We start from the raw sequence: 13,274 nt of genomic DNA on the forward strand, positions 1-13,274 counted from the left end.
TTTTCATTCAGCAATAAAATCATCATCATCATTCAAAACCCAATTCTCTCTCAGCTTCCGCAATTTGCTCACGACATTGGTTTTCCCGCACGGCACTGACAATCTAGTCTAGCGTGCGGCGAGGACCTCATTGGCGGACAGCAACCGCACTGACATCGGTTGCTTAGCCTTACGTTGCCCTTCCAAAGATCATCAGGAAGGCGTTGCGTAACAGTTGGTATCAGAGCCTAGGCTCGACATCGGACGAGGGAAAACATTTGCCATCATCACCATTTCTGACCATGGTGAATCATGGGGAGCGTCTAGCATCCCTAGAAGAGACGGTTGACCGATTACGACCCATCGTAGAAACGGTGCCTGATCAAAGCAACAACCTAGTGCAAAGGTTGGACGACCTGGACCGCCGAATGCGGCAGGCCGAAAATGACATTGCAAACATCAGTCGTGACTCCGACGAGGACCGACAAACGGCAGCCATTGAAACTGCCAATATTCATGGCAAATTTGAGGACCTCCAACAGGAGCGTGCCGACGATTTAGCCCATCAGCAACATGAGGCAGACAGACTAACTGCCATGCAGCAAACCATAAACGACTTGACTGACAAGCTCAACGTTGTCAATGCTGCCTTACAGAGCCTACTTCGAGAAGGCGACCATCACATCAGGGGTGCAGCAAACCTCACCCCCATTCCACAAAAGCTTAAGATACCGGAGCCAAAGCCATACGACGGATCCCGGGATGCTAAAGAAGTGGAAAACTTCATCTTCGACATCGAACAATACTTCGATGCCGTGGGCCATTTGGAGGAATCCAAAAAGGTAGCGACTGCTGCCATGTATCTTCAGGGCGATGCCAAACTTTGGTGGCGGGTCAAACACGAAGCCATCAAGGCCGGTGAAGATACTCTTCAGACATGGGACGAATTGAAGGTAGCCATACGCCTGCAGTTCTTTCCCGAAAATGTGGAATACAATTCCAGGAGAAAGCTACGGGACCTCCGCCACACCAGATCAGTGAGGGAGTACGTGCGCGAATTCTCCGCACTCATGCTAAACATACGCGACATGGGGGACAAAGACAAACTCTTCGCATTCATAGAAGGTTTGAAACCTCATGCCCGTATGGAACTACAGCGACAACGGGTAGACACCCTGCCCAAGGCCATTCAAGCTGCAGAATGCCTTGGCGACTATCATTTGGGAACTCAGAACGACAGGCCCCAGTGGTCTGTCCGAGGGGGATTCAACGGGCACCATCCCAGCAATGGTGGCCCAAGCAAAAGTGGGGGAGATCGGAGTGCATCCAAAACTAAGACTCCTCCCTCCAACAGCAACAGTGCTGCATCCATCAACAACAATCAGGGGAGAAAGCCTCCCTCAGAATGCCGTCATTGCGGCGGGGCACATTGGAACAATGAATGCCCAAACATCAAGGTCAATGCTCATCAGACGGTCGAGGATGAGTTAGACACATCAGACTCATCAGACGACGACCAGGTAGGCGCCTTCAATGCAATTGTTGGCTCTATCCCTCATGCCTTAGCGGGGACCAGTGCATGTCCTCCTAAGAAAACATCAGTCCCGATCACCAGGAAAGGGAAAGAAAAGATGGACGAAGGACCTCCTAAGCAAGCGAGGACCCTAATGTTCGTCGAATTGAAAGTGAACGGCAAGCCCCTTCACGCATTGATAGACACGGGTGCCACCCATAACTACTTGTCATCAACGCAAGTAGAGCGCCTAGGTCTTGTGGTACAAAAGAGCAAAGGCCGCGTCAAGGCTATCAACTCACCACCTCAGACATTGGGTGGAACAGCTACAAATGTCCCAGTGAAACTTGGCCCATACAAAGGAAGCATCGACCTGCGCATCGCAATCATAGATGACTTCGACATCATAGTGGGTTTGGATTTCATGAGGCAAACCAACACCATACCAGTACCATATGCCAACATGCTCCTGATGATGGGAGAAAAAGGGGCCAAGCCCTGCACCATACCATGCTTTCCCATAAAGATGGCCGCTGAAAACATCTCGGCCATGCAGTTGGAGAAGGTAGTCAACAGACATGAACCCCAGGTTCAGGCTACCCTTCGCAGCAACAATCAGCCATCATGTCATCGGCCTCAAAAGACTGGTGACGCTCATCATCGTGTGAAGACTTGTCAGCCATGCCACAAGGACAAGTCGGATCACTCATCACAGCCGGGACCCTCGCAGCCATCACATGTCCCTCAGAGACCATGGGAAAGTGTTTCCCTCAGATTCATCACGGGATTGCCCCAAGTCGGCAATCTTGCATCCATCATGGTTGTCATAGATCAGTTCTCAGACTATGCAACTTTCATAGCAGCCCCGCAAAACATCTCAGCAGAAGATACAGCTCGACTCTTCTTCTCGCACATTGTCAAACATTGGGGCCTGCCCAAAAACATTGTTAGTAGGCGCGACTCACGCTTCACTAGCAACTTTTGGACCCATCTCTTCAGGTGCTTTGGGTCAACATTGAGTCACAACACAGACATCCATCCACCATCGGATGGCCAGACAGACCGGTTCGATGACATGCTGGAGGAATATCTCCGCAACTTCGCAACCGGATCACAGAAGCATTGGGTGAAGCTCCTGGATGCTGCTCAACTGTGTTTCAATTCTCAAAAGAGCCATCATACAAACAAGAGCCCTTTTGAAATTGTTACCGGACAGCAACCGCTTCTCCCGCAAACGGTGAATGCCTCAACCATGCCGAAATCTCCTCGAGCTGCCAACTTCTCGAGCGAATGGGAGCGCAACATGGAGATAGTGCGGAGCTATCTCATCAGGGCCCAAGAGCGGGCAAAAAGGTTCACCGAACAAAAGCGTTGCTTTTCCCAACATCAACCAGGGGACAAAGTAATGCTACGCATCCCAAAGCAGTACTTGTTTGCAGAAAGGACCCATGACCCTCGCCTGCAACAAAAATACATCGGGCCCCTGTCCATTGAAAAACGCATTGGGGAGTCCACATACCAGGTAAAAACTCCATCCTGGTGGAAGATCCATCCAGTCTTCCATGTCAGCCGCATGAAATCATTGCTTCGCTACAACAGCAAGCTCAAACAACAGAGGGGCGCAGACCTCCCATCCAACAACCATCAGAAACATCATCATCATCATCATCATCATAAGGCTCCGAGGACGGCGCCAACTCAGGTGGGGGAGAATGTCATGGGCTGCTTTCCAGACATGCCCCATGACCCCTTGGCCGCGCCCCATGGCGGCCTAGCAAGCCTCACAATGCCTAGCGCCATGGTCGGCCCCGTGGTCTTGGCTGCGCCAAGTGACAAGCGCGCATGTGCCTCTGTCGCCCCACCGATGCCTCTCGCCAGCGCCCAAGGGCTGGCCATTGACAACAGCGCCGCGCGCCCTGACAATGCCGCGCGCGCAGATCCTGATGCCTCGCCAGCGCCCAGCTGCAGGCCCATTCCAACAGCGCCTCGCGCACAGACCCTGATGCCAAGCACCAGTGCCCAGCCTCAGGCCAGCACATCAAGTGTCGCGCGCGCCCACAGCAACGCGCGCGCAGACCCTGACCCGCAAGACAAAGATGCTGCCATCGGACTTAGTTTTTCCTTGTAATAATCTAAGTCCTTTTCATTGTAATCATAGGCTAGTTTACATCATTTTCATTTCAGTGTGCTTCTACAGCTTTATTAGGACTAGTCTTGTCATGTTGGTTTATTTTTTTTAAGCATTATTAAGGGGGACCAAACAATCAAACATTTCAATCAGCATTTTCTGGTGTCTCTCCCCCTCGACACCACATCATTGTAATCAGCATTTTCATTCAGCAATAAAATCATCATCATCATTCAAAACCCAATTCTCTCTCAGCTTCCGCAATTTGCTCACGACATTGGTTTTCCCGCACGGCACTGACAATCTAGTCTAGCGTGCGGCGAGGACCTCATTGGCGGACAGCAACCGCACTGACATCGGTTGCTTAGCCTTACGTTGCCCTTCCAAAGATCATCAGGAAGGCGTTGCGTAACAGTTATGATGTTTGAGGCCTACAAATAGCTAGGGGTCATGTACAAACCTTCATGATGCACGCGTTTTGATATGTGTGCCGTGAGTGAGAAGGTGGTCGTAGATCAGCCCTCAGCTCTTCTTTCGAAATTATCGAATATGATGACTTATCAACTTATCTGTTGCCGCAGAGGCGGATCCAACTAACTGACACCAGGTTTAATTGAACCCATAACTTTTGATGCGGAGCATAAGTTTGTATGTAGTATATATGAACTCATAATTTTAAAAATACAATGGGTTCATGGTAAGAACCTTAAAGGCTGAACCATAGAGTTTGAATTCTGGATCCGCCTATGTCTGTTGAATAACTCACTCTCCGATCTCTCACATGCAAATATGGACTCAGGAAGAAAGAAGGAAGATAAGTGCAACCCTTAAAGAAGAGAAACTATTACGGTCCCCTGTTATAAATCCAGTTATGGGACGACACAAGACCAAATCGGAGTTAATATGGAGTAAAATTAGGAGTTCAGGAAAAGGTTTTCTTTTTGGCTTATGGTGCTGGTTCATTAAGAGAGAACCTGCAATCTCTTGAGTTAAAGAACTCAAAGACTGGAATAATTTTCCGCATACCTTTCGCTGAATTCAAATAGCTTTAAATACAAACACTGGTGGATTAATGTTATACCCCATGTTTTCGTACCTGAGAGTACGTCGTAAGTCAATTGATGTAAGCTCGGAAATGAGATCGTCTTTAAAAGTGCATAAAGTAAGTTAATCATGTTACCTTGGAGGTTACAAACTTTTAAGATCATGAATAACAAGTACCAAGAGGGTTGGAAAGCTTAGACGCTAAACGAATCGAAGAAAATAAGTTTCGCCAAAAGTCAACAAGTTTGGAATGTTATAACATGTACTTTTAGGGTGAGACTAGGGTACTTAACATGATAAGGAGGTTATGTTATGAGTTATTTTAGTCATATTATAGTCGTGTGTTACGTTTTTAAGTCAAGCGAGTTGTGGAACAAAAGTTGGCAAAGGTCATCACAAGTTACATACATAATGTGCTGAAAATTAGGTCAAATGTAGCTGCACTTTTCTCCCAATGTACTTGGAATCAATAGATGATCTACATATATTGAAGATCTACGATTCTAGTTTCTAACATATTAAATCATTCGTCGATACAATATCGAACTAGAGAGATATTCACATTTTTGCGAGACCACGCAAGCAACTCCCATGGGACCCACAAAAGTCTGTGTAAAACTTCAGCTTGTATTTAAGTCAATTATATGTCGTTTTAACTCATTTTTCTCCTCCATAACAGTTCCTAAACCCTCCTAAATACTCTCCAAGGGTTCCTCCATGATTCTAGGGTGAAAACCAAAGATTAAAACATGAATCCAACGCTAGAAATCTCGTGGTGCTTGCTAGATTGTATGTGTATATTTGGATGGTTCTTCAAAGGCAAGTAACCTCATATTTCGTGTTGTTATTTATGAATAAGCTAAGAATCAGTCCCTCTATCATATATATTAGAGTTTCAAGGCGAAATACTAGTGTTTACATACCAACTTGAACACAAAAATTGATTCAAGAAGAGAATATAACTCTTATAGTATTATGGTGTGATTAAGGGTTGTTGTGAGCTACACTAGCTGGGTATTTCAAGTTTTATCTACTGCCTAAGGTATGTAAATCATGTTCTTGGTTGTGCCTAAGGTTAATCATGTGTTGGTTGAGTTGTTTGAGTAAATATCTATAAGATAGTAATTGACATGGCATAAGGAATATCTTTTTTTTTGGGTTGTGATAAGGCTATATATATGGTTTGTTGTAGCTGGAAATTATTATGAATAGTTTTAAATTGTTGTGGCTGCTATTGTTAACCTTATCTATATGCTAATTCAGTGGATTGGAGAAGATAACATGAAAAATAAGAGGTTGACGATAAAGGTTAAGGTGCTAGGCGTGTAAACTATATTTGAAGATTATGCTTATGATGTTTTGGGTTGAAATTGATATGGTAAGCATAAGTATGATGTTATAGATGTTATAGGCAGATTCATGGAAAAGGAATTGGATTCAAACCATATTTTTGTTAATCGTAAATCGAGCTTGCCACTCAAAATGGTTGTTGAACTAATCAGAGAGCTTGTTGTGAATTATATTGTTGTTATTTTGGTTGTTTGGTGACTTTTGGCAACATATGGGATGCAGTACAAATAGGGAGGTGCTGTCCATTTTCTTGTAGAATATTAGTTTCCAAATATGAGAGTTACAATGCTTATATGATGACAAAAAAGTCGATTTACTCATTGTAGACGTAAGAGGATCATATTGAGCTTTCTTGAATTGGATGGAAGATTTCAAAGGTATGTTAAGGCACTTCCTTCTTTCTTTTGGCATGATCTAAAATGAAATTAACATAAACGATATGCTATTTAATAACGGATCTACTCCTAACAACTAAGGCTATCCATATTGTTCTTTCCTTATAAAGTCATTCTAAACATGTATGTATGATCCTTGAATCCTATTGAGGTTTATATTGATGGTATGATGTCCATAACGTGAATCGAAGGTGAAACGACCATACGTCACCCCGAAAGTTTAGAACATGATTTTATGAGTCCAACATGCATTATATATATGTATCGACTTTACTCTACCGAGCCGCGCTATAGTCGACCGAGTACGACACCTATTGTGCAACCATTGATCAGTTGGGTTCACCGAGCTTAGCAGAAGGTGTTGGTGCACTCCACTTGCTCCGGAGTTTCCTATTTGGTCAGTATGATTTGGACATGTATTGATTGGTATGGCAGGGCCCTGTCCCGACCTTTATGGTATTTATGTACTCTTAGAGGCTTGTAGACAGATGTCATGTATATGAAAGATTGTATGGCCTTGTCAGCCTATGTTGAGTGTACGAGTGATCATTTTAGTCTTATAGGCCCATATGGCACATGTATAAGTTTGTATTACATTCGTCCTATGTCGAGTACTACCTTTTATTTTATTTTGGTTATATCATGACGGCCCTTCCGACCCAATTATCCATGATGGTATGATAAGAAAGATACGTTACGTTGGTACTCGGTTGGGTAAGGTACTGGGTATCCGTCGCGGCCTATCGGTTTGGGTCGTGGCAATTGACCACCCACCTAAAAATGAAAAAATAACTTCCTAACACAACTTGAATGAGAAAGTGGCCGACTACTGATAATTGCTACTACTAATAACAGTTGGCCTGCTACTAATAACTGCTACATGAAATGTATGAACATAACCAGTAGATGCCTAAAGTTGCTGAACTCATCTACTTCCTGATCTTTTGAAACTTTCCATGTGTAAATTGTTGGTAAACTAAAGGGGTGCTAACATTACTCCCCTTCTTCAAATTTTGCTTTTCCTTAAGCGGGAAGTGTGAAAAATATTATTAGTAGTCAAATTAGTGCTAGGATTTGATTTTTGTGCGTCAAATTCTTTCTCCTCTTCCTCTACAAATTCAAACCAGAATAATTTTTTTGCATTGATGGCCTTGGGTGAATGGTCCATCACAATTAAAATAAAGTCCCAGGGCATATTTCTCCATATTAGATCTGATTAATTATTTTCACAAATCTGGCGTGTTGTTGAGGTGAGAAATCTATTGTCTTGGATCTACGGACATCTGATAATTCCAAATGAATGGGTCGTACCTTGCATTCATAAAGCCTGGACGCACTCATTGTTGTAGCCAAATCTGGAGGATTATGCAATTCTATTTCAGTTTCTATATAGTCAGCAAGACCATTGATATAAAGTTCAATTTTTTGTGACTGTATAAGGGTACCAACCCATAAAACAAATTGCTCAAACTTTTTATGGTAATTTGCCACAGACCCGATCTGACATTACTAGCTAATTTTCCCAATTTCTGACATCTCATTGGTGGCCCAAAATGAAGGTTATATTGATATTTGAATTCATCTCAAGGCGGTTGAGGCATATCTGCCTCTACTTGATAGAAGCAGAATTGTACATTCCTATCCAATGAAAAGAGGCAAGTCCAACCTTTTCTTCTTCTGCAATTTTATGGTGTTGAAAGAAGTTTTTGCACATGTTCAACCATCCCAAAGAGACCTCTTGGCCACTAAAACATGGGAAATTCAACTTTCTATATCTAGGAATGCTAGAACTTCCTCTAGTTTCTACTCGTGGCCTTCTTACCTGTAACTACCTAGATGGTCATTATGAGCATTTGCATTCCATTCAGCTATTTGAAGTGTTGAGTAGCTTCATACGATGTATTATGACTGGTGTGAATCATCGGTTTTGATTTTCATGTAATTCGAGATTGAATTTGAAGAATGATTCTCAACTAGGAAGCTTAAAGTTGGAAGATTTGACCAAGTTTGACTTTTGTGTATTTGACCCCAGATCAAAGTTTGGATGGTTTCATAAGGTCCGATGGTGATTTTGGACTTGGGTGTATGCCCGAGTTTGCATATGGATGCTTCTAGAAGGTTTCTGCACTATTTGGCGAAAATTGGCAATTTGAAGGTTTGGAATGTTTATAAGATTGACCGGGAGTTGACCTTGATGATATTGGGTTCAAATTGTGGTTCCGATAATTTGAATAGTTTCACTAAGTCAATTGGGACTTATGTGCAAAATTTAAGGTCATTCCGAGTTGATTTGATATGGTTCGACATGAGTTTTGGAAGTTCAAAGTTCAAAAGTCCATTAAGTTCGATTTTGAGGTGAGATTCGTGGTTTTAATATTGTTATGTGGATTTGAGGTCTATAGTAAGTCCGTATTATGTTATGGGACTTGTTAGTATGTTCGGACGGGATCACGAGGGGCTTGGGTGAGTTTTAGATAGGTTTGGGTTGTGCTACACGCTTATTAAGCAAATGAGATCCAATTTCTGTTTTGATTGAAACATTAGATATGTATCACAATTACGAATCCATATAAAAATGAATCGTCTAATTTGGACATCGTCTAAACCAAGTTATACTCATTTTAGTGTCGGGGAAGAGAGCTGGTTCTGTGTTTCGCAGATGCGAAATGTCACGACCAAAACCAAAAGACCACAATAGGCACCCGGTGCCTTACTCAATCGACTACCAACGTAGCTTATCTTTCTTATCGTACTATCATGGGTTAAAGAGCCGGAAAGGCCATCATTAGATAACCAGAATAAAACATAAGGAGATACTCGATATAGGATGACCCAACATCATATACAAACTTGTACATGTGACATACGGGCCTATAAGGCCGACATGATTATTTGTAAACTCGAAGCATAGGCCGACAAGGCTATACAAGTATCCATATACATGACATTTGTCTACAAGACTCTAAGAGTACATAAACGTCATAAAGGCCGGGATAGGCCCCCGCCATACCAATCAATATATGTCCAAATCATACTGACCAAAATGGCAACTCCAGAGCAAGTGGAGTGCACCAACACCTTCCGCTAAGCTGATAACCTACTAGAAGGACCGTCAAGCTATCTATCGAGACCTGCGGGCATGAAACGCAGCATCCCCAATCAAAAGGGTGTCAGTACAAATAAAGTACCGAGTATGTAAGTCTTGAAAAGCAGTATAAAAAAGACATGAAAGAAACCTGGAGTAAAGGACTCAACTTGTAAGTCTGAACATCTCTCTGAATCATGAAACATTTATAATGTCATGTATATGCGTATAAATGCCATATCATGCATAGGTATATGTGTGCATAACATCATCAAGCCTCTGAGGTCATCCCATCATATCATTTTGGCCTTTGTGGGCGAAATTATCAACGTATACCAACGGATCAGGTGGTGGTGCGTATATAACACTGTAAAGTTTTCCCATATCCCAATCTCATCTCATACTTTGTAACTTTTACCCATCCAATGTTGATTCACCTTAATATTGATCCATAATCTACCACTGATAACTTGAAACCTCTGACATAATACATTATCACTAGGGCTCACGTCGTATCGGGGAATATTTGAAGTGATTTTCCTGATCCACCTAGGGACGATACTTTTCTTTAATAACCGTATTTCATAGCATTGCAACATGATTCATCTTATGGGGGAGGATGTAAGGCCCAGTAAAATTTTACCTAAAACCCGAGGTTTTGTGGTGCCAAGGTAGACTTATATATTGACGATATTCAATACAAGATTTTTGGGTTGAACAACGCGTTGGGGAGTGTAAGAAAATTGTGGGTAGTGCAGGGCATATCTGCGGTCCATTCTGTGATCACAGAACTGATCTGCGGACCGCAGATCTGCCGCAGAGTGAAGCAGAGGATTGGCCAAACTTTGGGAGTTATTTTTCTATCAATTATGTGGCCGCATAATAGTTTCGCGGGCTGCACATTCGCCGTAGAAACCAGCATGATTTTAGAAGGAGGTTCTGTGCTCCCTTCTGTGATCTCAGATTGGTCTGCGGACCGGAGACCTGTCACATACCTGCACAGAAATGCCCAGTTCTGGAAGGCCATTATGCGGTCCATTTGGTGGACTGCAAAATGCTATGCGGTTGCATATGCAACCACAGATCTGCATCGCGACTTCATTTTTTCTAATTTTGTAACCTGACCCTATTTCGATATATAGTCGTTGAAGACCATTTGTAAGGTAAAAATCTGATGTTTTGAGAGTGGGGAAATGCTCTAGAGTGAGAGGAGGGTTCCTAAGATAATTGTTTACCAATATTTTCTCAAGTCTTGAAGAATTCACAAAGAAAAGTCACAAGGGCTTCATCCAAGAGGTAAGGTTTCATACCTTAGTCTTCAATTTCGAGTTTGGGGTAGAAGATGGATAATGTGGAGTGTGATTCTTAGGTATACGGGTGTTATCTATGCATGCATGTGTCAACAAAGTTGTAGGAAAGTTGTTGAGCTAAAAAGGGTAGATATTGGGTTGTGGGATGAAGGAATCCACCATAGGAGGACCTTGAAACCCTAATGCACACCTAGTGTTTGATAAAATGCTCAAATGAGCTGGAACTATGAACTTCTTCCTAATTTGTGTTCAATTTTGCTATATTTCTAAATAGATCGAACTGGCTAAGATTTTCGAAACATTGTAATAATTTAAGGAGCTCGAGGCGAGGTATGTTGGCTAAACTTCACTCTTAGAATTGAATCCCACGATGTCCTCGTAAGTCCCGAGATGTTCACTATAAATTGATTATTCCGAATATGCATCGTGTCAAAAGATATATGTTCAATATGTATTCCAAATATCTAAACATTATAACTTCAAGTCGTGTTTTAAATGAAAGCTATTATGCCATATTGTGTAAGAAATCTCAAGGTGCTTAAGACTCTTATTTGCTCATATGTTTACTTAAAGTATTGAATAGAAATGCTTTCTTGTTGATGATTCGTGATGTTGTTTGAAAGTGAAAGAGGTGAGCATGAAATATGAAATACGACCAACGTGCCAAGAATGATATTACAATTGGGGCCATTAGAGCCAATGAAACAAAGAGACATGTAAAATATAAATGAAATGAGTTGTAAATCCTTTAAATAAATAAATACTTTTGGAGTATCGTTAGTCACCGAGGAAGGGTAGGTTGAAATAACCTATCCTCGAAACTACATGTGCCGGTGTAGGAGTGAATGATGATTATTCCCCTTATTAGGGATGAGATTGATGTGATGATAATATTCCCCTTTATTGGGATGAGATGATTGCTAGAAAAGGGTGATGTTATTCCACACGGAATTGTGGTAAGACAGCCTAGCCGATTGAGTCAAGATCGAACACCATACCACACACATGGTGGTAATTGTGCTTGAGATTATTGTTGAATCAATGATTGAGATTGAGATTGAGATAATAATTGTGATTTTGGTTGATGTCTTTGGGTGAGACGGCCTATCCAATCGGGCCGTGATCGGACTCTGTGCTAAAATAACGGTGGTATATCGGTGCTAAAGATCTCCCAACCTAAAATATGGAAATTTACTTAAAATGTTTTAGGTATTGTTTGAGACTCCCTTTGATTTTATGATTGCTCTTCCTTGTGATATCACTCGTTCTATTGAGAGGGTATTTAATCATTCATACTAGTACTATTCTATATGTACTAACATCCCTTTTGCCGGGGTGGATGCAGGTGGTTCCACAGTAGGCGGCTTTGATCATTGATATCGGTACACCCTCTTCTCAGCTGACTTGGTGAGCCCCACTTTATTTTGGGGTCATCTATCTTTCGTTCCTTGTATATTATGTTTTCAGATATAGCTGGGGCCTTGTTGCTGGCACTATCATCGTACTTTTTTGTATCTATTAGAGGCTCCGTAGACATAGTGTGGGTTGTATATTGGTTTTGGGAGAGTCAAACTTATAATGTTGTATTTGTACCACACGTTCCACTTCAAACTATGAATGTGTATATATCTTGAACTTTATAAATGATGTAACTAATAATAAGGAATATGAGTTGTTTACATGATCCTCACAATTGTCTAATTAATGAAATAAATCTTTTCTTTATTCATGAGTGAGTTCGGGCAGAAGGTATTGTACAGGTTTGCTCGGTCGGGTTATCTCGGTTGGGCGCCGGTGGCGCTCCCAGAGGTCGGGGCATGACAATATTCTAATCCCGTGCAATTCATGAAATCCCTTTCTCATTAAATCATTACTCAATCAAAGGCCTAAACGTCATACTCTTATCTATTACAATAACACCATTATTCTACTACCAAGGCAGCATTCCATTTGTTCTAAGTGCTCCTAGTCTTAGACTCCTCCGAGTTGATTCAAGCTATATTGAGCTTTCTATAACTTACGGAAACCATCAGCTCTCTTGTTTTGATGAGCTTAATCCCGAGGCCTTACTTATTCTTGTCACCTTCTCACTTATCTTTTCATATCCTTACTCATATCTACCTAAAATCTTATCTCTCTATGATACTTTAGCTTGCGACCTACAAATATCTATTCATACTAATCGCACCCTTCCTTTAACTTGCTAGCACTATAGATTTCCTTTCGTGCCTTCTCACTTGCCTTTAAATATAGGCAATTACTTTTGTTGGTCGTTTTGACACTTGCTGCATGAATGATTGGCTTATCTTAGTGCCTACGAATACTGGAACTTCCTGTAACTCATATGATCTAAAATATCACTTTTGATTTTTACTTCCCGTTCATTAGCCATGATAGGTTCCACTTTTTTATGGAGTGCATACAATGTTGTAGTGAGACTGTTGTTACAAGATCATTTTCTCTTTAGGTC

The sequence above is a fragment of the Nicotiana sylvestris genome, chromosome 6, assembly GCF_000393655.2.
Source record: "Nicotiana sylvestris chromosome 6, ASM39365v2, whole genome shotgun sequence".
NCBI classification, from domain to species: domain Eukaryota; kingdom Viridiplantae; phylum Streptophyta; class Magnoliopsida; order Solanales; family Solanaceae; genus Nicotiana; species Nicotiana sylvestris.